This window comes from Oncorhynchus tshawytscha, linkage group LG08, assembly GCF_018296145.1.
Source record: "Oncorhynchus tshawytscha isolate Ot180627B linkage group LG08, Otsh_v2.0, whole genome shotgun sequence".
In the NCBI taxonomy this organism is placed as follows: domain Eukaryota; kingdom Metazoa; phylum Chordata; class Actinopteri; order Salmoniformes; family Salmonidae; genus Oncorhynchus; species Oncorhynchus tshawytscha.
Window position 1 is genome coordinate 2,483,879 of NC_056436.1, and position 26,417 is coordinate 2,510,295.

General features: G+C 48.7%; 1 protein-coding gene across 1 annotated transcript in view; it reads left to right on the forward strand.

Annotated features, from left to right (window-relative positions):
* Nucleotides 1–15,102: 15,102 nt before the first annotated feature.
* Nucleotides 15,103–26,417, forward strand: part of mavs (mitochondrial antiviral signaling protein) — a 77,612-nt gene continuing 66,297 nt past the window's right edge. The window contains exon 1 of the mRNA XM_042326218.1: nt 15,103–15,164. The gene's annotated coding sequence lies outside the window, so the exon portion shown is untranslated. The remainder of the gene's footprint in view (nt 15,165–26,417) is intronic.

Sequence of the window (26,417 nt, forward strand, 5' to 3'; positions counted from 1 at the left end):
ATATTGCGAAATGGGATCTGACCTGGGACCATAATGATACCATAGTGGTGTTGTGGAAATTAGTGACCAGTAACACACTCCAAGGGTATATAGTAAATATAACTAAAGGACCAGTACTGGTTAATCAGACATGTGAAAATGGACAATATATGAATTCATATAAAGGTGGCCAGTGGAGGGGACAGCTGGGTGATGCAGAGAATATAACGGAGATCAAATTTATCTATGATCAAAGTACGGCCAGTTCACCTTGGGAAAGTGTTGAGTGCAACAGTTTAACGACTGCTTCCAACACCTCGGCCTGGCCTAGGAGGACGAAACCAACGCGTTGGCCTCGGATGAGCAAAAATAGCATGACCACAAGTCATGCATCGGCAAGTGCAGCAATAACAACACCCCGTGAACCAGGCGGAAACAATACTAGCACCCTAGAGCGAGCTAAAAGGGAAGTGGCCCCCCCGACCACACTGGCGCGCGACAAAACAGAAATGAACCTAACACACACAGAGGGCCTAAGACAGAGTATGGATCAAGGGGGCTTAGATATATTATGTCTGAAAGGGAATAGCTCCAGGTACCGAGTAAGGCGGAGCACGCAGAGGCGAATTACAGGACCAAGCCCTGAAGCTAAATGGTTGAATGATATAGTGTTATACCTACACCCTGGAAAATCCTCCTCGTGGGATAATAGAATACTGGGAGGAAGGAAGGGTATTATTTTACCGTATGCAAAACATAGGACCTATAAGTACCCAGGATTTACTAGTGGCCCATTAGATAGATTCCACCGGATGGAATATGGAGTGTGGGGACATGACATTCCCCACTCCGCCAGGCCAGGAGAAAAACCAATGAAGTATTCCACCTCAGGATGGGTATGCCTTACGACACAGAATAATACAAACCCAGGGTTGGCCTATCCCAGGTCAACCCCATGGACAACACTGGACCTTAGGAGTTTGAAAGAGAATTATCAACAAAGCCTTGAGATGGCCCAAAGAATGTGTGATAAAGCCCCATTATGGAACTGGGGACAAGAACCAAATAACCCGTTCTATAGGAAAAGAGGGAAGACCGCCCAACAGTATTATGACCAATGGGTTAGACCCCCCGCGAATAAAACTGAGGCCTGGGCACGATACCATTGCATCTCAGCCCACGGCATATTGAAAGAATCAGGAATCCCCCACTTCCATAGATGGTCAGGGGGACATTATCCTTCACCTGGAATGCTGGGGGTAGCTCCGGCCTTCTTAGGCAGGAATGAGAGCGCAAACCAAAAGTTGGTAGACATGGTAAACGCACGGGGTGCGTGCCACTCCAGAGTATTGGCTGGCGGAGGTATTTTAAAACATATAAGAACACAGGACAAAATGGAACATGTCCATCAATTTGGATATAGTTTCCCCCCTATAGGAAGACTGAACACTGATACCCTTATATGGATGCAGGGATTAATGCTACAGAAATGGAATACAACCATGGGTAAAATGATTAGGAAGGCATTAACAATCATTAAAAACTTTGAAGCCAGCACTAGTATAAAGAGTACCACGGTGTCCAAAACATGTGACCCAATAGCAATGGGATGGGATAAACGTCCGTTAGACCCCACTCCGTTAACCGGAGGATACGTACAATTAGCATACTATGGAGGCATTAAATTCCATGTAAACCAAGGGGATATAGCTGGCACCAGGGATCAGACCCTTAGAACAGATCCCTCTCTAGCGGATTGGGCTAGATATACCCTTGAACCCATGACCGCCCGTTGGCTGATGGGAGGGTATAAGGAATGGGCCATAAAGCTAATGTGGCCACAACAGGACGAACCATGGGGAGACCTATGGGGAAAAGGGTCAGACTGGGATAAGAATATGACCCTGACTTGGAATATGTCCACGTGTAAAACAGTTATTTCACAATGGTACGGTATCAGAAGGGTGCAGTATAATTAAACGAAACTTGGAACTGTTAAAAACTATGGGGCAGGAAAACTACTGTAACATATTGAAGAGAAGGTTCTGGGACGAAGGAGCAGATGGCATAACGTGGTATCGAGATGAGGACACCACTATGAGTAATGCTTTAGGAGTCAACTGGTTAACTAGAGCATGGGAAGGTTTTACCACAGGGATGGCTAAAATGACAAATGATATAATAGTGGAACCAGTAAATAAGGTGGTCACAGACATAAATGACAAATTATATAATAGTGGAACCAGTAAATAAGGTGGTCACAGACATAAATGACAAATGGGAAGAAGTCACTTCATGGTGGCAAGAAATAAAAGAAAGATTCTGGCTAGGAATAAGTATTACAGTAGGGATCTTGATATTCATAACGCTTATGATAGCCCTAAGCTACGCCAAAAGAATGGGACTTCCAGTAGATGCAGTACTGAGGAAGGGGTGGCTATCCCTATTTAAAATAATTAAAATAACTCTTAGACTACTGAGAGAGTTATTCAAGTTAATGCTAAAACTCTTGTGGAAAATATGCAAAAGGAGTAATAATATGGACTATGGTATACGAGAGAGTACATCACAGATCTCCTGGCCGATTAGAGGAACGGGAGACAGAGGGAACACGGGTAGACCTACTAGAGGTCACGAACTTGTGATCTTAACTGACCTAAGAATTGTGAAAAACTGAGTTTAAATGTATTTGGCTAAGGTGTATGTAAACTTCTGACTTCAACTGTAGCTAGTACCAGCTATCTACCTAGCTGACGTGGTTTGATGGTTGACACTGACAGGCAGCAGAAGTGACCGACTACAAGATGGCACTGACAGACACAGTCGCACTGTTTCCAGGTCCTAGCTAACTTTGCAGTATTTAGCATTTATGGACATATTTCATCTCTCCCTATCCCAGTCTGTTGTCCCCACATGCTCCAAGATGTCCACCATTGTTCCTGTACCCATGAAAGCGAAGGTAACTGAACTAAATGACTATCACCCCATAGCACTCACTTCTGTCATCATGAAGTGCTTTGAGAGGCATGTTAAGGATCATATCACCTCCACCTTACCTGACTCCCTAGACCCATTCCAATTTCCTTACCACCCAACAGATCCAAGGACAACACAATTGCCATTGGATCCTGGACTTCATGATGGGGCGCCCCCAGGTGGTGAGGGTAGGCAACTGCACATCCCATCGCTGACCCTCAACATAGGAGTCCCACAGGGGTGCGTGCTCAGCTTTCTGTGCTCCCTGTTTACCCATGACTGCGTGGCACAACGTCTCCAACTCAATCATTAAGTTTGCAGACGACACGATGGTGGTAGGCCTGATCACCGACGACGAGGAGGTCAGAGACCTGGATCTGGCAGTGTGATGCCAGGACAACAACCTCTCCCTCAATATGAGCAGGACAAAGGAGCTGTTCATGGACTACAGGAAAAAGAGGGCCCCCATTCACATCGACGGGGCTGTAGATGAGAAGGTCAAGAGCTTCAAGTTCCGTTGTCCACGTCAAATCAAATCAAATCAAATTTTATTTGTCACAAACACACGGTTAGCAGATGTTAATGCGAGTGTAGCGAAATGCTTGTGCTTCTACTTCCGACAATGTAGTAATAACCAACGAGTAATCTAACCTAACAATTCCACAACAACTTCCTTATACACACAAGTGTAAAGGGATAAAGAATATGTACATAAAGATATATGAATGAGTGATGGTACAGAACGGCATAGGCAAGATGCAGTAGATGGTATCGAGTACAGTATATACATATGAGATGAGTAATGTAGGGTATGTAAACAAGTGGCATAGTATAAAGTGGCTAGTGATACACGTATTACATAAAGATGCAGTAGATGATATAGAGTACAGTATATACATATACATATGAGATGAATAATGTAGGGTATGTAAACATTATATTAAGTGGCATTGTTTAAAGTGGCTTCAAAAAACATACATTTTTTACATCAATTTCCATTATTAAAGTCGCTGGAGTTGAGTCAGTATGTTGGCAGCAGCCACTCAGTGTTAGTGGTGGATGTTTAACAGTCTGATGGCCTTGAGATAGAAGCTGTTTTTCAGTCTCTTGGTCCCAGCTTTGATGCACCTGTACTGACCTCGCCTTCTGGATGATAGCGGGGTGAACAGGCAGTGGCTCGGGTGGTTGTTGTCCTTGATGATCTTTATGGCCTTCCTGTGACATCGGGTGGTGTAGGTGTCCTGGAGGGCAGGTAGTTTGCCCCGGTGATGTGTTGTGCTGATCTCACTACCTTCTGGAGAGCCTTACGGTTGAGGGCGGAGCAGTTGCCGTACCAGGAGGTGATACAGCCCGACAGGATGCTCTCGATTGTGCATCTGTAGAAGTTTGTGAGTGTTTTTGGTGACAAGCCAAAGTTGTTCAGCCTCCTGAGGATGCAGAGGCGCTGTTGCACCTTCTTCACCACGCTGTCTGTGTGAGTGGACCAATTCAGTTTGTCCGTGATGTGTATGCCGAGGAACTTAAAACTTGCTACCCTCTCCACTACTGTCCCGTCGATGTGGATAGGGGGGTGCTCCCTCTGCTGTTTCCTGAAGTCCACAATCATCTCCTTTGTTTTGTTGACGTTGAGTGTGAGGTTATTTTCCTGACACCACACTCCGAGGGCCCTCACCAACAAACGATCCTCCTATCGAGCTCCCTGCCATACGGACGTCTATATCAGGCAGTACGGCAAGCAGTCTGGAACCAAAAGGCTCCTCAACAGCTTCTACCCCCAAGCCATTAGACTGCTGAACAGTTAATGAAATGGACCCCTGGACTATTTACATTGACCCCCTTATTTTACTATTATTATCTACTATTATGTGTTGCGCTGACTCTCAGGTGATGGAGTCCAGTTGAGTGTCATTATACGCTGATGCGCGTAACGTTGGTGACAGGTTTGCGCCATAACGAGCAGCCTGGTGACCAAGAGGCCGGAGAGGGAGCAGGCGTGACAGTAGGGATCAAACCCCAGAGCCTGTAGGGATCATACCCCAGAGCCTGTAGGGATCATACCCCAGAGCCTGTAGCGATCAGACCACAGAGCCTGTAGGGATCAGACCCCAGAGCCTGTAGGGATCTGGCCCCAGAGCCTGTAGGGATCAGATCCCAGAGCCTGTAGGGATCAGACGCTAGAGCCTGAAGGGATCAGGACTCAGAGCCTTTAGGGATCAGACCCCAGAGCCCGTAGGGGTCAGAAATCAGAGACTGTAGGGATCAGACCCCAGAGCCTGTAGGGATGAGACCCCAGATCCTGTAGGGATCAAAGCACAGAGCCTGTAGGGATTAGACCCCAGAGCCTGTAGGGACCAAACCACAGAGCCTTTAGGGATTAGACCCCGGAGCCTGTAGGAACCAAACAACAGAGCCTGTAGGGATTAGACCCCAGAGCCTGTAGGGGTCAGACCCCAGAGCCTGTAGGGATCAGGCCCCATAGCCTGTAGGGATCAGACCCCAGAGCCTGTAGGGATCAGACCCCAGAGCCTGTAGAGATCAGACCCCAGGGCCTGTAGAGATCAGACCCCAGAGCCTATAGAGATCAGACCCCAGAGCCTGTAGGGATTAGACCTGTAGGGATCAGACCCCAGAGCCTGTAGGGATTAGACCTGTAGGGATCAGACCCCAGAGCCTGTAGGGATTAGACCTGTAGGGATCAGACCTGTAGGGATTAGACCTGTAGGGATCAGACCCCAGAGCCTGTAGGGATTAGACCTGTAGGGATCAGACCCCAGGGCCTGTAGAGATCAGACCCCAGAGCCTGTAGGGATCAGACCCCAGAGTCTGTAGAGATCAGACCCCAGAGCCTGTAGGGATTAGACCCCAGAGCCTGTAGAGATTAGTGTACATTTGACCAAGTGAAGGAGTACATTGACTTTTGTAAATATTTTTGGGAATATTATAGTTTTATTATTATGTTTTATTTTGTATATCTCCGTTTTTACCCAGTAGGTGGCGACAATACACATTTGTTGGATGGTCAATAAAACTTTAAAAAAGAAGAAGAAGAAGAAGAAGAAGACGAAGAAGAAGAAGAAGCAGAAGAAGAAGAAGAAGACGAAGAAGAAGAAGAAGCAGAAGAAGAAGAAGACGAAGAAGAAGAAGAAGAAGAAGAAGAAGAAGAAGAAGGTAGCTACTTCAGCTCACAGGAGTGTGATATCCCTCTGATGTACAGATCATCTGACTGTATATATGGTGGAGTTGATGGCCATACTGTTGGCCTTGCAGTGGGTCGAGGAAGTCAAGCTAGACAGAGTAGTCAGACAGAGTAGCCTGATACTGACAGTGATGGTGCAGAGATGGCACGAGCAGTGGAACAGATATACAAAGGGCAGGCATTTATTTTTGAAGTACAGAGGACAGTCAAGGAGGGGAGGACGGCAAGAAGGGACAGAAGAGAGGAGGCTAATTTTACAAGATTAAGGCTGGGACACAGCCAGTAGATTAAAGATGGGACACAGCCAGTAGATTAAGGATGGGACACAGCCAGTAGGGACACAGCCAGTAGATTAAGGATGGGACACAGCCAGTAGGGACACAGCCAGTAGATTAAGGATTGGACACAGCCAGTAGATTAAGGGTGGGACACAGCCAGTAGATTAAGGGTGGGACACAGCCAGTAGATTAAAGCTGGGACACAGCCAGTAGATTAAAGCTGGGACACAGCCAGTAGATTAAGGGTGGGACACAGCCAGTAGATTAAGGATGGGACACAGCCAGTAGATTAAGGGTGGGACACAGCCAGTAGATTAAAGCTGGGACACAGCCAGTAGATTAAGGGTGGGACACAGCCAGTAGATTAAGGGTGGGACACAGCCAGTAGATTAAGGGTGGGACACAGCCAGTAGATTAAGGATGGGACACAGCCAGTAGATTAAGGGTGGGACACAGCCAGTAGATTAAGGGTGGGACACAGCCAGTAGATTAAGGGTGGGACACAGCCAGTAGATTAAAGCTGGGACACAGCCAGTAGATTAAGGTGGGACACAGCCAGTAGATTAAGGGTGGGACACAGCCAGTAGATTAAGGGTGGGACACAGCCAGTAGATTAAGGGTGGGACACAGCCAGTAGATTAAAGCTGGGACACAGCCAGTAGATTAAGGGTGGGACACAGCCAGTAGATTAAGGGTGGGACACAGCCAGTAGATTAAGGGTGGGACACAGCCAGTAGATTAAGGTTGGGACACAGCCAGTAGATTAAAGCTGGGACACAGCCAGTAGATTAAGGATGGGACACAGCCAGTAGATTAAGGGTGGGACACAGCCAGTAGATTAAGGATGGGACACAGCCAGTAGATTAAGGATGGGACACAGCCAGTAGATTAAGGATGGGACACAGCCAGTAGATTAAAGATGGGACACAGACAGTAGATTAAGGATGGGACACAGCCAGTAGATTAAGGATGGGACACAGCCAGTAGATTAAGGATGGGACACAGCCAGTAGATTAAGGATGGGACACAGCCAGTAGATTATGGGTGGGACACAGCCAGTAGATTATGGGTGGGACACAGCCAGTAGATTATGGGTGGGACACAGCCAGTAGATTATGGGTGGGACACAGCCAGTAGATTAAGGATGGGACACAGCCAGTAGATTAAGGATGGGACACAGCCAGTAGATTATGGGTGGGACACAGCCAGTAGATTAAGGATGGGACACAGCCAGTAGATTAAAGCTGGGACCCAGCCAGTAGATTAAGGATGGGACACAGCCAGTAGATTAAGGATGGGACACAGCCAGTAGATTAAGGATGGGACACAGCCAGTAGATTAAGGGTGGGACACAGCCAGTAGATTAAGGGTGGGACACAGCCAGTAGATTAAGGGTGGGACACAGCCAGTAGATTAAGTGGGACACAGCCAGTAGATTAAGGGTAGGACACAGCCAGTAGATTAAGGGTAGGCCACAGCCAGTAGATTAAGGGTGGGACACAGCCAGTAGATTAGAGGGTGGGACACAGCCAGTAGATTAAGGGTGGGACACAGCCAGTAGATTAAGGGTAGGACACAGCCAGTAGATTAAGGGTGGGACACAGCCAGTAGATTAAGGGTGGGACACAGCCAGTAGATTAAGGATGGGACACAGCCAGTAGATTAAGGATGGGACACAGCCAGTAGATTAAGGGTGGGACACAGCCAGTAGATTAAGGGTGGGACACAGCCAGTAGATTAAGGGTAGGACACAGCCAGTAGATTAAGGGTGGGACACAGCCAGTAGATTAAGGGTGGGACACAGCCAGTAGATTAAGGGTGGGACACAGACAGTAGATTAAGGGTGGGACACAGCCAGTAGATTAAGGGTGGGACACAGCCAGTAGATTAAGGGTGGGACACAGCCAGTAGATTAAGGGTGGGACACAGCCAGTAGATTAAGGGTGGGACACAGCCAGTAGATTAAAGCTGGGACACAGCCAGTAGATTAAGGGTGGGACACAGCCAGTAGATTAAGGGTGGGACACAGCCAGTAGATTAAGGGTGGGACACAGCCAGTAGATTAAAGCTGGGACACAGCCAGTAGATTAAGGGTGGGACACAGCCAGTAGATTAAGGGTGGGACACAGCCAGTAGATTAAGGGTGGGACACAGCCAGTAGATTAAGGGTGGGACACAGCCAGTAGATTAAAGCTGGGACACAGCCAGTAGATTAAGGATGGGACACAGCCAGTAGATTAAGGGTGGGACACAGCCAGTAGATTAAGGATGGGACACAGCCAGTAGATTAAGGATGGGACACAGCCAGTAGATTAAGGATGGGACACAGCCAGTAGATTAAAGCTGGGACACAGACAGTAGATTAAGGATGGGACACAGCCAGTAGATTAAGGATGGGACACAGCCAGTAGATTAAGGATGGGACACAGCCAGTAGATTAAGGATGGGACACAGCCAGTAGATTAAGGATGGGACACAGCCAGTAGATTATGGGTGGGACACAGCCAGTAGATTATGGGTGGGACACAGCCAGTAGATTAAGGGTGGGACACAGCCAGTAGATTAAGGGTGGGACACAGCCAGTAGATTAAGGGTGGGACACAGCCAGTAGATTAAAGCTGGGACACAGCCAGTAGATTAAGGATGGGACACAGCCAGTAGATTAAGGGTGGGACACAGCCAGTAGATTAAGGATGGGACACAGCCAGTAGATTAAGGATGGGACACAGCCAGTAGATTAAGGATGGGACACAGCCAGTAGATTAAAGCTGGGACACAGACAGTAGATTAAGGATGGGACACAGCCAGTAGATTAAGGATGGGACACAGCCAGTAGATTAAGGATGGGACACAGCCAGTAGATTAAGGATGGGACACAGCCAGTAGATTATGGGTGGGACACAGCCAGTAGATTATGGGTGGGACACAGCCAGTAGATTATGGGTGGGACACAGCCAGTAGATTATGGGTGGGACACAGCCAGTAGATTAAGGATGGGACACAGCCAGTAGATTAAGGATGGGACACAGCCAGTAGATTATGGGTGGGACACAGCCAGTAGATTAAGGATGGGACACAGCCAGTAGATTAAAGCTGGGACCCAGCCAGTAGATTAAGGATGGGACACAGCCAGTAGATTAAGGATGGGACACAGCCAGTAGATTAAGGATGGGAAACAGCCAGTAGATTAAGGGTGGGACACAGCCAGTAGATTAAGGGTGGGACACAGCCAGTAGATTAAGGGTAGGACACAGCCAGTAGATTAAGGGTAGGACACAGCCAGTAGATTAAGGGTGGGACACAGCCAGTAGATTAAGGGTGGGACACAGCCAGTAGATTAAGGGTGTAGGACACAGCCAGTAGATTAAGGGTAGGACACAGCCAGTAGATTAAGGGTGGGACACAGCCAGTAGATTAAGGGTGGGACACAGCCAGTAGATTAAGGATGGGACACAGCCAGTAGATTAAGGATGGGACACAGCCAGTAGATTAAGGATGGGACACAGCCAGTAGATTAAGGGTGGGACACAGCCAGTAGATTAAGGGTAGGACACAGCCTGTAGATTAAGGGTAGGACACAGCCAGTAGATTAAGGGTGGGACACAGCCAGTAGATTAAGGGTGGGACACAGCCAGTACATTAAGGGTGGGACACAGCCAGTAGATTAAGGGTGGGACACAGCCAGTAGATTAACCTGTTAAGCTTCCCCCTACTTTTTCTGAAATTCTGTTAAAAATCGCGCAACATTTTGGCGTCCTGCTACTCAGGCCAGGAATATAGTATATGCATATGATTAGTATGTGTGGATAGAAAACACTCAGACGTTTCCAAAACTGTTTAAATCACGGCTGTGACTATAACAGAACGTCTGTTTCATCGAAAAGCGCAGGAAAATCTGATCACTGGAGATGGAAAAAGTATCCATGCGCCACTCCCATGAATTGTTAAAGGTGAACCGTAATATATTTGGCCAAGCTTGCAGTACCTACAGCTACCACAGGATCTATAGAGTCTCCTCATTTGAATCTGAATTGATTCTTGGTAGATCCGCCCAAAGGGAACCGATTCTCTCCGACCACCGACCCGAGGCATTGTCTGCCTTTTTCTCCGGACATTTTTTCCACACGGCAGGCTATCGAATTTACATCGCCTCCTGATGATTTTTATAGCTTATTAACGTGTAGTTATACCTAAAGTTGCATTAGAAAGGTGGAAGTGTTTTGTAAAAGTTTATCGCCGAATTTTTAACTTTTAAAAAATGACGTTACGTTATGAAACGCTCTTTTTTCCGTTTTCCACACAGTCTTCATAGATCGATATCTAGGCTATATATGGACCGATTTAATCCAAAAAAAGACCCAGTATTGATTATGGGACATCAAGGTGTGCAAAGAAAGAAGATGGTCAAAGGTAATTAATGTTTTATATTTTATTGTGCGGTTTGTGTAGCGCCGACTATGCTAATTCTTTTGTTTACATGCCCTACGGGTCTTTTGGGGTGTTGCATGCTATCAGATAATAGCTTCTCATGCTTTCGCCGAAAAGCATTTTAAAAATCTGAAACGGTGGCTAGATTCACAATGACTGTAGCTTTATTTTAATACCAAACATGTGTATTTTAATGAACGTTTGCGTTTTAACTAATACCATTAGCATATAGCGTCGCGCATGTGCATTTCTAGAGCTCTAGGTGAGACGTCTGCGTCTCAAGTAAGCTCAAGAATTAAGGGTGGGACACAGCCAGTAGATTAAGGGTGGGACACAGCCAGTAGATTAAGGGTGGGACACAGCCAGTAGATTAAAGCTGGGACACAGCCAGTAGATTAAGGGTGGGACACAGCCAGTAGATTAAGGGTGGGACACAGCCAGTAGATTAAAGCTGGGACACAGCCAGTAGATTAAGGGTGGGACACAGCCAGTAGATTAAGGGTGGGACACAGCCAGTAGATTAAGGGTGGGACACAGCCAGTAGATTAAGGGTGGGACACAGCCAGTAGATTAAGGGTGGGACACAGCCAGTAGATTAAAGCTGGGACACAGCCAGTAGATTAAGGATGGGACACAGCCAGTAGATTAAGGGTGGGACACAGCCAGTAGATTAAGGATGGGACACAGCCAGTAGATTAAGGATGGGACACAGCCAGTAGATTAAGGATGGGACACAGCCAGTAGATTAAAGCTGGGACACAGACAGTAGATTAAGGATGGGACACAGCCAGTAGATTAAGGATGGGACACAGCCAGTAGATTAAGGATGGGACACAGCCAGTAGATTAAGGATGGGACACAGCCAGTAGATTATGGGTGGGACACAGCCAGTAGATTATGGGTGGGACACAGCCAGTAGATTATGGGTGGGACACAGCCAGTAGATTATGGGTGGGACACAGCCAGTAGATTAAGGATGGGACACAGCCAGTAGATTAAGGATGGGACACAGCCAGTAGATTATGGGTGGGACACAGCCAGTAGATTAAGGATGGGACACAGCCAGTAGATTAAAGCTGGGACCCAGCCAGTAGATTAAGGATGGGACACAGCCAGTAGATTAAGGATGGGACACAGCCAGTAGATTAAGGATGGGACACAGCCAGTAGATTAAGGATGGGACACAGCCAGTAGATTAAGGATGGGACACAGCCAGTAGATTAAGGATGGGACACAGCCAGTAGATTAAGGATGGGACACAGCCAGCAGATTAAGGATGGGACACAGCCAGTAGATTAAGGATGGGACACAGCCAGTAGATTAAGGATGGGACACAGCCAGTAGATTAAGGATGGGACACAGCCAGTAGATGAAGGGTGGGACACAGCCAGTAGATTAAGGGTGGGACACAGCCAGTAGATTAAGGTTGGGACACAGCCAGTAGATTAAGGATGGGACACAGCCAGTAGATTAAGGATGGGACACAGCCAGTAGATTAAGGATGGGACACAGCCAGTAGATTAAGGATGGGACACAGCCAGTAGATTAAGGGTGGGACACAGCCAGTAGATTAAGGATGGGACACAGCCAGTAGATTAAGGGTGGGACACAGCCAGTAGATTAAGGGTGGGACACAGCCAGTAGATTAAGGGTGGGACACAGCCAGTAGATTAAGGGTGGGACACAGCCAGTAGATTAAGGATGGGACACAGCCAGTAGATTAAGGGTGGGACACAGCCAGTAGATTAAGGGTGGGACACAGCCAGTAGGACACAGCCAGTAGATGAAGGGTGGGACACAGCCAGTAGATTAAGGGTGGGACACAGCCAGTAGATTAAGGGTGGGACACAGCCAGTAGATTAAGGGTGGGACACAGCCAGTAGATTAAGGATGGGACACAGCCAGTAGATTAAGGATGGGACACAGCCAGTAGATTAAGGGTGGGACACAGCCAGTAGATTAAGGATGGGACACAGCCAGTAGATTAAGGATGGGACACAGCCAGTAGATTAAGGATGGGACACAGCCAGTAGATTAAGGGTGGGACACAGCCAGTAGATTAAGGGTGGGACACAGCCAGTAGATTAAGGATGGGACACAGCCAGTAGATTAAGGGTGGGACACAGCCAGTAGGGACACAGCCAGTAGATGAAGGGTGGGACACAGCCAGTAGATTAAGGGTGGGACACAGCCAGTAGATTAAGGGTGGGACACAGCCAGTAGATTAAGGTTGGGACACAGCCAGTAGATTAAGGGTGGGAAACAGCCAGTAGATGAAGGGTGGGACACAGCCAGTAGATTATGGGTGGGACACAGCCAGTAGATTAAGGGTGGGACACAGCCAGTAGGTTAAGGGTAGGTCACAGCCTGTAGGTTAAGGCTGGGACACAGCCAGTAGATTAAGGGTGGGTCACAGTCAGTAGATTAAGGGTGGGACACAGCCAGTAGATTAAGGGTAGGACACAGCCTGTAGGTTAAGGGTGGGACACAGCCAGCAGATTACGGGTGATGCACAGACAGTAGATTAAGGGTGGGACACAGCCAGTAGATTAAGGGTGGGACACAGCCAGTTGATGAAGGGTGGGACACAGCCAGTAGATGAAGGGTGGGACACAGCCAGTAGATTAAGGGTGGGACACAGCCAAAAGATTAAGGGTGGGACACAGCCAGTAGATGAAGGGTGGGACACAGCCAGTAGATGAAGGGTGGGACACAGCCAGTAGACGTAAGGCTGGGACACAGCCAGTAGGTTAAGGCTGGGACACAGCCAGTAGATTAAGGGTGGGACACAGCCTGTAGATGAAGGGTGGGACACAGCCAGTAGATTAAGGGTGGGACACAGCCAGTAGATTAAGGGTGGGACACAGCCAGTAGATTGGGTGGGACACAGCCAGTAGATTAAGGGTGGGGCACAGCCAGTAGATTAAGGGTGGGACACAGCCAGTAGATTAAGGGTGGGACACAGCCTGTAGATGAAGGCTGGGACACAGCCAGTAGATGAAGGGCTGGGACACAGCCAGTAGATGAAGGCTGGGACACAGCCAGTAGATTAAGGGTGGGACACAGCCTGTAGATGAAGGCTGGGACACAGCCAGTAGATTAAGGGTGGGACACAGCCAGTAGATTAAGGGTGGGACACAGCCAGTAGATTAAGGCTGGGACACAGCCAGTAGATTAAGGGTGGGACACAGCCAGTAGATTAAGGGTGGGACACAGCCAGTAGATTAAGGGTGGGACACAGCCTGTAGATGAAGGCTGGGACACAGCCTGTAGATTAAGGGTGGGACACAGCCAGTAGATGAAGGCTGGGACACAGCCAGTAGATTAAGGGTGGGACACAGCCAGTAGATGAAGGCTGGGACACAGCCAGTAGATTAAGGGTGGGACACAGCCTGTAGATGAAGGGTGGGACACAGCCAGTAGATTAAGGGTGGGACACAGCCTGTAGATGAAGGCTGGGACACAGCCTGTAGATGAAGGCTGGGACACAGCCAGTAGATGAAGGCTGGGACACAGCCAGTAGATTAAGGGTGGGACACAGCCAGAGGATCGGTGTGTCCCCCAAGGGACGGTTGAGCCAATGGTTGAGCTAATGGGATTTGCATGACATTATAAATAACAAGAACATTTCTTATATGGGCAGAAAGCTTCAATTCTTGTTTATCTAACTGCACTGTCCAATGTACAGTAGCTATTACAGTGAAATAATAACATGCTATTGTTTGAGGAGAGTGCACAGTTATGAACTTGAAAATGCATCAATTAACCAATTAGGCATATTTGGTCAGACTTGATACAACATTTTGAATAGTAATGCAATGGATCAGTCTAAAACTTTGCACATACACTACTGCCATCTAGACACCTACATCTAAATTGCCCCTAAACTGCTAAAATACATAATGGCCTTTCTCTGGCATTTCAAGGATGATGGAACAAAAAATTGGTTTTTTTCTTTGCATTATCTTCTACCAGATCTAATGTGTTATATTGTCCAACATTAATTTCACATTTCCACAAACTTCAAAGTGTTTCATTTCAAATGGTACCAAGAATATGCTTCTGTTCCTGAGCTACAGGCAGTTAGATTTAGGAATGTCATTTTAGGAGATAATTGGGGGAGGAAAAGGGTTTGATGAAGAGGTGAGCAAGGGGCTGGCAGGTGGGATGTCGTTCCTCCATGTCTCTGGCCCACACTCCAGTACAGTAGGTGGCGGTCATGCGCCATAACGTTGGATGCCACCCGCCGATAGACCCCACCGAAGTAGAAGAAGTATTCGCCGATGCTGAACTTCTGCCACGGAAAGGTAAGACAGTTGTATATTTCTCACTGTCACAATATCCAGCATTGTATTTCCATTTCTCCATCGTTGACTGGAGCGCAATTGTCAACACAGTATTTCCTGGATTTGGTCAGAAACCTGAATGCGGAAAGAATTACAGAGAAAAGAACGCCATAGTAGTCAGTCACTGGGATACATACTGTAACGACCCTGGGTTTATTTTTAGCGGGGATATCGACTCGATGCTTTTGGGGCACAGTCGATAGCGAGCTGGACTTCGGGCCATTCGGGCCCATCTCTGGTCTTTATCCAATTATTATTATTATTTTATCCAATTATTATCCTTCAAATCTATGTTTATTATTTAGTCTATATATATATATATATATATATACTCTAACCACTACCTGCCTCCCCTATGTTTATTATTTAGTCTATATATATATATATCTATATATATATATATATATACTCAAACCCACTACCTGCCTGCCCCCTATGTTTATTATTTAGTCTATATATATATATATATATATATATACTCAAACCACTACCTGCCTCCCCTATGTTTATTATTTAGTCTATATATATATATACTCTAACCACTACCTGCCTCCCCTATGTTTATTATTTAGTCTATGTTTATTATTTAGTCTATATATATATATATACTCTAACCACTACCTGCCTCCCCTATGTTTATTATTTAGTCTATATATATATATATACTCTAACCACTACCTGCCTCCCCTATGTTTATTATTTGCCTCCCCTATGTATTTAGTCTATATATATATATATATACTCTAACCACTACCTGCCTCCCCTATGTTTATTATTTAGTCTATATATATATATATATACTCTAACCACTACCTGCCTCCCTATGTTTATTATTTAGTCAGGGATATATTGAAAATGTTTCACACCATTTAGGCTGCAATGAATTATCTCTCTCTGACTGTTACCTTTATGTAACTATGCAAGTCAGTTAAGAACAAATTCTTATTTTCAATGACGCCTAGGAACAGTTGGGTAACTGCCTTCTTGGCAGAACGACAGATTTTTACCGTGTCAGGGATTCGATCTGGCAACCATTCAGGTTCCTAGTCCAACGCTCTAACCACTAGGCTACCTACCTCCTCTACGCTCTAACCACTAGGCTACCTACCTCCTCTACACTCTAACCACTAGGCTACCTACCTCCTCTACGCTCTAACCACTAGACTACCTGCCTCCTCTACACTCTAACCACTAGGACTACCTGCCTCCTCTACACTCTAACCACTAGGCTACCTGCCTCCTCTACACTCTAACCACTAGGCTACCTGCCTCCTCTACACTCTAACCACTAGACTACCTGCCTCCTCTACACTCTAACCACTAGACTACCTGCCTCCTCTACACTCTAACCACTAGGCTACCTGCCTCCCCTACACTCTAACCACTAGACTACCTGCCTCCTCTACACTCTAACCACTAGGACTACCTGCCTCCTCTACACTCTAACCACTAGACTACCTGCCTCCTCTACACTCTAACCACTAGGCTACCTGCCTCCCTACACTCTAACCACTAGGCTACCTGCCTCCTCTACACTCTAACCACTAGGCTACCTACCTCCCTACACTCTAACCACTAGACTACCTGCCTCCTCTACACTCTAACCACTAGACTACCTACCTCCTCTACACTCTAACCACTAGACTACCTACCTCCTCTACACTCTAACCACTAGACTACCTGCCACCCCTACACTCTAACCACTAGACTACCTGCCTCCTCTACACTCTAACCACTAGACTACCTACCTCCTCTACACTCTAACCACTAGACTACCTACCTCCTCTACGCTCTAACCACTAGACTACCTGCCTCCTCTACACTCTAACCACTAGACTACCTACCTCCTCTACACTCTAACCACTAGACTACCTGCCTCCCCTACACTCTAACCACTAGACTACCTACCTCCTCTACACTCTAACCACTAGACTACCTACCTCCTCTACACTCTAACCACTAGACTACCTACCACCTCTACACTCTAACCACTAGGCTACCTACCACCTCTACACTCTAACCACTAGACTATCTGCCTCCTCTACACTCTAACCACTAGACTACCTGCCTCCTCTACACTCTAACCACTAGACTACCTGCCACCTCTACACTCTAACCACTAGACTACCTGCCACCTCTACACTCTAACCACTAGACTACCCTGCCCCATCTACACTCTAACCACTAGGCTACCTACCTCCTCTACACTCTAACCACTAGACTACCTACCTCCTCTACACTCTAACCACTAGACTACCTACCTCCTCTACACTCTAACCACTAGGCTACCTGCCTCCTCTACACTCTAACCACTAGGCTACCTGCCTCCTCTACACTCTAACCACTAGACTACCTACCTCCTCTACACTCTAACCACTAGACTACCTACCACCTCTACACTCTAACCACTAGACTACCTACCACCTCTACACTCTAACCACTAGGCTACCTACCACCTCTACACTCTAACCACTAGACTACCTACCACCTCTACACTCTAACCACTAGACTACCTGCCACCTCTACACTCTAACCACTAGACTACCTGCCACCTCTACACTCTAACCACTAGACTACCTGCCTCCTCTACACTCTAACCACTAGACTACCTACCACCTCTACACTCTAACCACTAGACTACCTGCCACCTCTACACTCTAACCACTAGGCTACCTGCCTCCTCTACACTCTAACCACTAGGTTACCTGCCACCTCTACACTCTAACCACTAGGCTACCTGCCTCCTCTACACTCTAACCACTAGACTACCTGCCACCTCTACACTCTAACCACTAGGCTACCTGCCTCCTCTACACTCTAACCACTAGGTTACCTGCCACCTCTACACTCTAACCACTAGGCTACCTGCCACCTCTACACTCTAACCACTAGACTACCTGCCTCCTCTACACTCTAACCACTAGACTACCTGCCACCTCTACACTCTAACCACTAGGCTACCTGCCTCCTCTACACTCTAACCACTAGGCTACCTACCTCCTCTACACTCTAACCACTAGGCTACCTACCTCCCCTACACTCTAACCACTAGGCTACCTGCCTCCTCTACACTCTAACCACTAGACTACCTGCCACCTCTACACTCTAACCACTAGGCTACCTGCCTCCTCTACACTCTAACCACTAGACTACCTACCTCCTCTACACTCTAACCACTAGACTACCTACCGCCCCTACACTCTAACCACTAGACTACCTGCCTCCTCTACACTCTAACCACTAGGTTACCTGCCACCTCTACACTCTAACCACTAGGCTACCTGCCTCCTCTACACTCTAACCACTAGACTACCTGCCACCTCTACACTCTAACCACTAGGCTACCTGCCTCCTCTACACTCTAACCACTAGGTTACCTGCCACCTCTACACTCTAACCACTAGGCTACCTGCCACCTCTACACTCTAACCACTAGGCTACCTGCCTCCTCTACACTCTAACCACTAGACTACCTGCCACCTCTACACTCTAACCACTAGACTACCTACCACCTCTACACTCTAACCACTAGACTACCTGCCACCTCTACACTCTAACCACTAGGCTACCTGCCTCCTCTACACTCTAACCACTAGACTACCTGCCACCTCTACACTCTAACCACTAGGCTACCTGCCTCCTCTACACTCTAACCACTAGGTTACCTGCCACCTCTACACTCTAACCACTAGGCTACCTGCCTCCTCTACACTCTAACCACTAGGCTACCTACCTCCTCTACACTCTAACCACTAGGCTACCTACCTCCCCTACACTCTAACCACTAGGCTACCTGCCTCCTCTACACTCTAACCACTAGGCTACCTGCCTCCTCTACACTCTAACCACTAGGCTACCTGCCTCCTCTACACTCTAACCACTAGGCTACCTGCCTCCCTATACTCTAACCACTAGGCTACCTGCCTCCTCTACACTCTAACCACTAGGCTACCTGCCTCCCTACACTCTAACCACTAGGCTACCTGCCTCCTCTACACTCTAACCACTAGACTACCTGCCTCCCCTACACTCTAACCACTAGACTACCTGCCTCCCGTACACTCTAACCACTAGGCTACCTGCCTCCTCTACACTCTAACCACTAGGCTACCTACCTCCTCTACACTCTAACCACTAGGCTACCTACCTCCTCTACACTCTAACCACTAGGCTACCTGCCTCCCCTACACTCTAACCACTAGACTACCTGCCTCCTCTACACTCTAACCACTAGGCTACCTGCCTCCTCTACACTCTAACCACTAGGCTACCTGCCTCCTCTACACTCTAACCACTAGACTACCTGCCTCCCTACACTCTAACCACTAGACTACCTGCCTCCCCTACACTCTAACCACTAGACTACCTGACTCCCCTACACTCTAACCACTAGACTACCTGCCTCCTCTACACTCTAACCACTAGACTACCTGCCTCCCCTACACTCTAACCACTAGACTACCTGCCTCCCCTACACTCTAACCACTAGGCTACCTACCTCCCCTACACTCTAACCACTAGACTACCTGCCTCCCCTACACTCTAACCACTAGACTACCTGCCTCCTCTACACTCTAACCACTAGACTACCTGCCTCCCTACACTCTAACCACTAGACTACCTGCCTCCCCTACACTCTAACCACTAGACTACCTGCCTCCCCTACACTCTAACCACTAGACTACCTGCCTCCCCTACACTCTAACCACTAGACTACCTGCCTCCCCTACACTCTAACCACTAGGCTACCTACCTCCTCTACACTCTAACCACTAGACTACCTGCCTCCCTACACTCTAACCACTAGGCTACCTGCCTCCTCTACACTCTAACCACTAGACTACCTGCCTCCCCTACACTCTAACCACTAGACTACCTGCCTCCCTACACTCTAACCACTAGACTACCTGCCTCCTCTACACTCTAACCACTAGGCTACCTGCCTCCTCTACACTCTAACCACTAGGCTACCTGCCTCCTCTACACTCTAACCACTAGACTACCTGCCTCCCCTACACTCTAACCACTAGACTACCTGCCTCCCCTACACTCTAACCACTAGACTACCTGACTCCCTACACCCTAACCACTAGACTACCTGCCTCCCCTACACTCTAACCACTAGGCTACCTGACTCCCCTACACTCTAACCACTAGGCTACCTGCCTCCTCTACACTCTAACCACTAGGCTACCTGCCACCCCTACACTCTAACCACTAGACTACCTGCCTCCTCTACACTCTAACCACTAGGCTACCTGCCTCCCCTACACTCTAACCACTAGACTACCTGCCTCCTCTACACTCTAACCACTAGGCTACCTGCCTCCCCTACACTCTAACCACTAGACTACCTGCCTCCCCTACACTCTAACCACTAGGCTACCTGACCCCCTACACTCTAACCACTAGACTACCTGCCACCTCTACACTCTAACCACTAGGCTACCTACCTCCCCTACACTCTAACCACTAGACTACCTACCTCCTCTACACATTCTAACCACTAGACTACCTACCACCTCTACACTCTAACCACTAGACTACCTACCACCTCTACACTCTAACCACTAGACTACCTACCACCTCTACACTCTAACCACTAGACTACCTACCACCTCTACACTCTAACCACTAGACTACCTGCCACCTCTACACTCTAACCACTAGACTACCTGCCACCTCTACACTCTAACCACTAGACTACCTGCCTCCTCTACACTCTAACCACTAGACTACCTACCACCTCTACACTCTAACCACTAGACTACCTGCCACCTCTACACTCTAACCACTAGGCTACCTGCCTCCTCTACACTCTAACCACTAGGTTACCTGCCACCTCTACACTCTAACCACTAGGCTACCTGCCTCCTCTACACTCTAACCACTAGACTACCTGCCACCTCTACACTCTAACCACTAGGCTACCTGCCTCCTCTACACTCTAACCACTAGGTTACCTGCCACCTCTACACTCTAACCACTAGGCTACCTGCCACCTCTACACTCTAACCACTAGACTACCTGCCTCCTCTACACTCTAACCACTAGACTACCTGCCACCTCTACACTCTAACCACTAGGCTACCTGCCTCCTCTACACTCTAACCACTAGGCTACCTACCTCCTCTACACTCTAACCACTAGGCTACCTACCTCCCTACACTCTAACCACTAGGCTACCTGCCTCCTCTACACTCTAACCACTAGACTACCTGCCACCTCTACACTCTAACCACTAGGCTACCTGCCTCCTCTACACTCTAACCACTAGGTTACCTGCCACCTCTACACTCTAACCACTAGGCTACCTGCCTCCTCTACACTCTAACCACTAGACTACCTGCCACCTCTACACTCTAACCACTAGGCTACCTGCCTCCTCTACACTCTAACCACTAGGTTACCTGCCACCTCTACACTCTAACCACTAGGCTACCTGCCACCTCTACACTCTAACCACTAGGCTACCTGCCTCCTCTACACTCTAACCACTAGACTACCTGCCACCTCTACACTCTAACCACTAGACTACCTACCACCTCTACACTCTAACCACTAGACTACCTGCCACCTCTACACTCTAACCACTAGGCTACCTGCCTCCTCTACACTCTAACCACTAGGTTACCTGCCACCTCTACACTCTAACCACTAGGCTACCTGCCTCCTCTACACTCTAACCACTAGACTACCTGCCACCTCTACACTCTAACCACTAGGCTACCTGCCTCCTCTACACTCTAACCACTAGGTTACCTGCCACCTCTACACTCTAACCACTAGGCTACCTGCCACCTCTACACTCTAACCACTAGACTACCTGCCTCCTCTACACTCTAACCACTAGACTACCTGCCACCTCTACACTCTAACCACTAGGCTACCTGCCTCCTCTACACTCTAACCACTAGGCTACCTGCCTCCTCTACACTCTAACCACTAGGCTACCTACCTCCCCTACACTCTAACCACTAGGCTACCTGCCTCCTCTACACTCTAACCACTAGACTACCTGCCACCTCTACACTCTAACCACTAGGCTACCTGCCTCCTCTACACTCTAACCACTAGGTTACCTGCCACCTCTACACTCTAACCACTAGGCTACCTGCCTCCTCTACACTCTAACCACTAGACTACCTGCCTCCTCTACACTCTAACCACTAGACTACCTGCCACCTCTACACTCTAACCACTAGGCTACCTGCCTCCTCTACACTCTAACCACTAGGCTGCCTGCCTCCTCTACACTCTAACCACTAGGTTACCTACCGCCCCTACACTCTAACCACTAGGCTACCTGCCTCCCCTACACTCTAACCACTAGGCTACCTGCCTCCTCTACACTCTAACCACTAGGCTACCTGCCTCCCCTACACTCTAACCACTAGGCTACCTGCCTCCTCTACACTCTAACCACTAGGCTACCTGCCCGCTCTACACTCTAACCACTAGGCTACCTGCCTCCTCTACACTCTAACCACTAGGCTACCTGCCTCCCCTACACTCTAACCACTAGGCTACCTGCCTCCCCTACACTCTAACCACTAGGCTACCTGCCTCCCCTACACTCTAACCACTAGGCTACCTGCCTCCTCTACACTCTAACCACTAGGTTACCTACCGCCCCTACACTCTAACCACTAGGCTGCCTGCCTCCTCTACACTCTAACCACTAGGCTGCCTGCCTCCTCTACACTCTAACCACTAGGTTACCTACCGCCCCTACACTCTAACCACTAGGCTACCTGACTCCCCTACACTCTAACCACTAGACTACCTGCCTCCTCTACACTCTAACCACTAGGCTACCTGCCACCTCTACACTCTAACCACTAGGCTACCTGCCTCCCTACACTCTAACCACTAGACTACCTGCCTCCCCTACACTCTAACCACTAGACTACCTGACTCCCCTACACTCTAACCACTAGACTACCTGCCTCCTCTACACTCTAACCACTAGGTTACCTGCCACCTCTACACTCTAACCACTAGGCTACCTGCCACCTCTACACTCTAACCACTAGACTACCTGCCACCTCTACACTCTAACCACTAGGCTACCTGCCTCCTCTACACTCTAACCACTAGGTTACCTGCCACCTCTACACTCTAACCACTAGGCTACCTGCCTCCTCTACACTCTAACCACTAGACTACCTGCCACCTCTACACTCTAACCACTAGGCTACCTGCCTCCTCTACACTCTAACCACTAGGTTACCTGCCACCTCTACACTCTAACCACTAGGCTACCTGCCACCTCTACACTCTAACCACTAGGCTACCTGCCTCCTCTACACTCTAACCACTAGACTACCTGCCACCTCTACACTCTAACCACTAGGCTACCTACCACCTCTACACTCTAACCACTAGACTACCTGCCACCTCTACACTCTAACCACTAGGATACCTGCCACCTCTACACTCTAACCACTAGGCTACCTACCACCTCTACACTCTAACCACTAGACTACCTGCCACCTCTACACTCTAACCACTAGGCTACCTGCCTCCTCTACACTCTAACCACTAGGTTACCTGCCACCTCTACACTCTAACCACTAGGCTACCTGCCACCTCTACACTCTAACCACTAGACTACCTGCCTCCTCTACACTCTAACCACTAGACTACCTGCCACCTCTACACTCTAACCACTAGGCTACCTGCCTCCTCTACACTCTAACCACTAGGCTACCTACCTCCCCTACACTCTAACCACTAGGCTACCTACCTCCCCTACACTCTAACCACTAGGCTACCTGCCTCCTCTACACTCTAACCACTAGACTACCTGCCACCTCTACACTCTAACCACTAGGCTACCTGCCTCCTCTACACTCTAACCACTAGGTTACCTGCCACCTCTACACTCTAACCACTAGGCTACCTGCCTCCTCTACACTCTAACCACTAGACTACCTGCAACCTCTACACCCTCTAACCACTAGGCTACCTGCCTCCTCTACACTCTAACCACTAGGTTACCTGCCACCTCTACACTCTAACCACTAGGCTACCTGCCACCTCTACACTCTAACCACTAGACTACCTGCCTCCTCTACACTCTAACCACTAGACTACCTGCCACCTCTACACTCTAACCACTAGGCTACCTGCCTCCTCTACACTCTAACCACTAGGCTACCTACCTCCTCTACACTCTAACCACTAGGCTACCTACCTCCCCCTACACTCTAACCACTAGGCTACCTGCCTCCTCTACACTCTAACCACTAGGCTACCTGCCTCCTCTACACTCTAACCACTAGGCTACCTACCTCCTCTACACTCTAACCACTAGGCTACCTGCCTCCTCTACACTCTAACCACTAGGCTACCTGCCTCCCTACACTCTAACCACTAGGCTACCTGCCTCCTCTACACTCTAACCACTAGGCTACCTGCCTCCCCTACACTCTAACCACTAGGCTACCTACCTCCCCTACACTCTAACCACTAGACTACCTGCCTCCCCTACACTCTAACCACTAGACTACCTGCCGCCCCTACACTCTAACCACTAGGTGCCTGCCTCCTCTACACTCTAACCACTAGGCTGCCTGCCTCCTCTACACTCTAACCACTAGGTTACCTACCGCCCCTACACTCTAACCACTAGGCTACCTGACTCCCCTACACTCTAACCACTAGACTACCTGCCTCCTCTACACTCTAACCACTAGGCTACCTGCCTCCTCTACACTCTAACCACTAGGCTACCTGCCTCCCCTACACTCTAACCACTAGGCTACCTGCCTCCCCTACACTCTAACCACTAGACTACCTGACTCCCCTACACTCTAACCACTAGACTACCTGCCTCCTCTACACTCTAACCACTAGACTACCTGCCTCCCCTACACTCTAACCACTAGGCTACCTGCCTCCTCTACACTCTAACCACTAGACTACCTGCCTCCTCTACACTCTAACCACTAGACTACCTGCCTCCCCTACACTCTAACCACTAGGCTACCTACCTCCTCTACACTCTAACCACTAGACTACCTGCCTCCCCTACACTCTAACCACTAGGCTACCTGCCTCCTCTACACTCTAACCACTAGACTACCTGCCTCCCCTACACTCTAACCACTAGACTACCTGCCTCCCCTACACTCTAACCACTAGACTACCTGCCTCCTCTACACTCTAACCACTAGGCTACCTGCCTCCTCTACACTCTAACCACTAGGCTACCTGCCTCCTCTACACTCTAACCACTAGACTACCTGCCTCCCTACACTCTAACCACTAGACTACCTGACTCCCTACACTCTAACCACTAGACTACCTGCCTCCCCTACACTCTAACCACTAGGCTACCTGACTCCCCTACACTCTAACCACTAGGCTACCTGCCTCCTCTACACTCTAACCACTAGGCTACCTGCCACCCCTACACTCTAACCACTAGACTACCTGCCTCCTCTACACTCTAACCACTAGGCTACCTACCTCCCCTACACTCTAACCACTAGACTACCTGCCTCCCTACACTCTAACCACTAGGCTACCTACCTCCCCTACACTCTAACCACTAGACTACCTGCCTCCCCTACACTCTAACCACTAGACTACCTGCCTCCTCTACACTCTAACCACTAGGCTACCTGCCACCTCTACACTCTAACCACTAGGCTACCTGCCACCTCTACACTCTAACCACTAGGCTACCTGCCGCCCCTACACTCTAACCACTAGGCTACCTGCCACCTCTACACTTTAACCACTAGGCTACATGCCACCTCTACACTCTAACCACTAGGCTACCTGCCTCCCTACACTCTAACCACTAGGCTACCTGCCTCCCCTACACTCTAACCACTAGGCTACCTACCACCTCTACACTCTAACCACTAGGCTACCTACCTCCTCTACACTCTAACCACTAGGCTACCTGCCACCTCTACACTCTAACCACTAGGCTACCTGCCACCTCTACACTCTAACCACTAGGCTACCTGCCTCCTCTACACTCTAACCACTAGGCTACCTGCCACCTCTACACTCTAACCACTAGGCTACCTGCCACCTCTACACTCTAACCACTAGGCTACCTGCCTCCTCTACACTCTAACCACTAGGCTACCTACCTCCTCTACACTCTAACCACTAGGCTACCTGCCTCCTCTACACTCTAACCACTAGGCTACCTACCTCCTCTACACTCTAACCACTAGGCTACCTACCTCC